This window comes from Ascidiella aspersa, chromosome 9 (genome assembly GCF_963924565.1).
Source record: "Ascidiella aspersa chromosome 9, kaAscAspe10.2, whole genome shotgun sequence".
NCBI classification, from domain to species: Eukaryota; Metazoa; Chordata; class Ascidiacea; order Phlebobranchia; family Ascidiidae; genus Ascidiella; species Ascidiella aspersa.
Genome location: NC_139455.1, coordinates 13,640,531 through 13,644,312, shown reverse-complemented (window position 1 = coordinate 13,644,312; position 3,782 = coordinate 13,640,531).

Below are 3,782 nucleotides of genomic sequence, written 5' to 3'. Positions count from 1 at the left end.
GGTTTATTGCTATATATATGTATTTTACTTTACAGGAACTGACCATGCCAGTGTAGGAGAAATATATATTCCTTAAAAATGTCCGATACTGTGTTTTACTCGAGTTTTGAAACTTTTTTATATTGTTTATAAACGCGTCAAGGAACAATGAGCGATAAGCAGAGATCTGTTGCCATTGGTTTGGGGTTCCAGGCCTACATCTTTTACTGAAGCTAATTGGTATTGACAGTACAGTACAACGACTTAAGGTTGGCAACAAAGGGCTAATTGTGAAAAGAATTAGAAACAAGTGTTTCATAACTGGTTTGATTAATTTAGGGTTTGTATCAAACAAAAAAGTTAAGGCGCCAAATTTGTCGCATTTTTATTGTAAGGCGCCAAATTTGTCGCATTTTTATTGTAAGGCGCCAATTTGTCGCATTTTTTCAGATAAGATTTACAATAAGGTTCAGAAGATTTGTTTGGGTGGTTTACGAGTGATTAAATTTTGTAATATTTATTGCAAATAAAATTTTAAAGGGTTTTTATAATAAAGCAATTCTAGCTACAGGAGTATATTTCTCACCCTCAGCAAATTTTCCTAGATTTTGAATTCATCTTGATCAATATATTTGTGCAGCGTTGCCAATGCAACTTTAATTTTACTCTCCTTAGACTTAAAAATATCAAAGGTGGACAATAGGAATATCGGATAGGAACCGACACCAGATGCAAAGTAGTAGTATAGGTATTCGAGAAAACAGTGGTACGGTTCCGATCCAATAGCAAATTGATATAGGAATTTCCACCACGATTTGCGCTCAAAGAAGTGATTTCCACCTCGAAAAGTAATCGTATTAAAATACAGTAGGATTGTAGCCCTTAAATTTCATTTGTTTGAGCATAAGTCGCGATATGATTTGGTATCGGACCAAATCGCGCTAATTTATTGTTCAAAATATCGGAAATCAGTTTAGGAATCAAGTATCAGATATCACTTTAGTGGACAAAAAAAGAAACGAGTATAGAAAAAATAACATTTGCACGTAAGCGAAGACCGATTTAGCATAACTAGTGCTCTTATTTCAAATTTGTATTATTTCAATTAGAAATAAACAACTCTTAAAATAGAGGCCGTCCAGAACTAAATGAGGCGACAGCTATATTTTGGCTATGCTGGCCCAAGGTGCACACTCCTGCCTTACAGCATTTCGAAGTGATAATATTTTTTTAACGGGTGACAATTCTGAAATTCGCTCGATAAAAGCCACATTAGGCAGTCTGGATTTTTTCATTAACGAGAGGAAATTTGAAGTTTCAAGAGGGCTTTGATTTTTGTGTGAGAAATCGTAAATATGTGAAACGTCAGTATTAATTGTGCAAAAATAGTTTTGTTTCTGTCAGGGGTAGTTCAAAAATGGGAAAGGGTAGCAAGGCGATCGAAATAAGGATGGTAGCGGGATGGTACAATGTCATCTTCAAAGAATCAACATCTTAGGAACACTAAACACGGATCTGTTCATAATCTTCAGTAGATAGAGAGTGGCCCAAATAATAGATAAAAGATTCATTCTTTTATTAGCAAACGTTTCGGCAAGTTAGCCTCACTTACCGCACTGATGATGGCAAAAGAACTTGCCGAAACGTTTGCTAATAAAAGAATGAATCTTTTATCTATTATTTGGGCCACTCTCTTTCTACTGAAGATCAACATCTTGTTTCAGATAGGATTGTATAACATTGTTTCCAATTAAAAATACCAATAATCTGTTTATAAATGCACATTTAAGTTGACGTCATAATTTTAAACCAATTTGCAAATACGCATATCTTGATGCAGAGATTATGAGAAGGGCCCATTTCAAAACCTAAAACAGTGCATGTTAGACGAAACGTAAGTATAAGCGGTACAATTCTTTATTATTACGTCACAATATGCTATGTGTGCTTTACGCAAACGTATACTGTTTTAATTGAAATATCATTCAGCAAAGTTAATCAATAAGAAATCGTCCTAATAAAGTCCCTAATTTTTTAAGAGGTTACATTCCCTTCGTAATAACATATTTACAGGAAAGGGCCGGGTCTTGGGGTCTACGGGACGAAAAAGGTTGAGAACCACTGTTATAACATAACAAAAATAAACTAGCTTGATAATAAATTGCAAAGCCAAAAAGGTCGAGTAAATCGGCAGCATCTTGATTAAGACGTTTCGATACGAGCTTGTATCATCTTCAGTTAAGTTAACAAATAAACTAAAATTTCTAATTTTGAAAAGGAATGGGTGAACAAACAGAAGCTTTACAAACACTAAGTAAAGCAACGTGTTTAGTAGTTTAATTTATAACAACTGCGGGCGATGAAATGAGTTGTCAAATATTATAATATAAAGATCACCCTTCGTGAATTTCTACATATTTGAATGCGAAATCTGGAGTGGTACGACCGACTTGACTTGGATTAGTTTTTTTAATGACTAGAGTTGTTAGTCATTTTACTGCAACTTGTTGGCCACAAAAGGCAGGATAGCCTACCTTTTGAAGGGTTTTAAGGGGAACACACAAAAATATCCAAAAAGCAACAATACCTAAGGCAGAAGGCAGAATGTATAAAACCATAGTATTAAGAGCAACGATCATAATACAGCCAAATAGTACAGTATAAGATCGAAATCGTCTGAATAAAACCAAAACCTGTCGGAATACGTCCTAAATGAGGGGTTCGCGACCTTTTTTACATCGTGGCCTCAACCTTTCGAAAAAAACTAAGAAACGTCATTTTAATTAAAAAAATGGTTTAAGCAGTAACCGGTAGAAACTGTATCGTTTTAAGCAATCAGTTGACTAAATCAAGATTCCAATCCAAGCAAGGCAAGCCTAAAACAAATGATTAAACTTAAATTTACGACCTTTCAACGGGAACCACCACTCGAAGGCACCCGTTGTACTACTCATGTGACCCACAGCTTAGTTTGTTTATCAACGTACAGCAGACCCAGTGAGAAAAGGAAGCCGGAACGATCCGAAATGGTATTCCCGTAAAACTAATTGCTGACGTAACGGCGTTTCGGCAAAGAATTTTTCCAGCAAAGTTTAACGGTAAGGACATTTTTACGTATTAACGATAGTTGGCGAGATAGAGAAAATATTTTTTTACGACTGAATTTTGATATCTGCATGCTGTAAAGTGTAAATAACCTTCTTACAATGATGTTCAAAGCCCGTCTCTTACAAATTCCGCGCCGTAACGCCGTAAGCAAAGCGAAAACCAGCACACTAATTTACTGTCGCGCGGTCTACTACGATCGGCGAGAGTCTCCCCGCCGCCGAACCGACTTGAACTCGAGATAAATGTAGGTCATTGTATTATTTTTATTGTGTGGTTCCCGTGAACGCGATCGAACTGGTGGAGTCGACGTCGAGAGAAAGCAAAGAAACAAATCCTTAGTCTCCGTAAATGTTCCATACCAGAAGCACCTGTTTGGCCTCTGCTTATGTTCATAGCGTTTGGGCCAAGCGCTATGGTTCCTATGTGCAAGAGAGCCTTAATTGCAGTGAGAACGCTTGTCGACCATCGGCGTGGGCGACGGGAATGGTATTCCGAGTTCAACGCAGTTGTTACGAGGCAAGTGTCTAGATTTGAGGTCACTATGACCTAGTTAGTTCGGTACGAGGGGTATTTACATTGCAAAAACAGCGCTTTGTGACGACAAGAAATATTTTGTAATGTTTAGAAATGTAATGTTATACGTTTTTTGTCTATTTTTATACCATTCTCATAATACAAAAAATATTTTATAAACA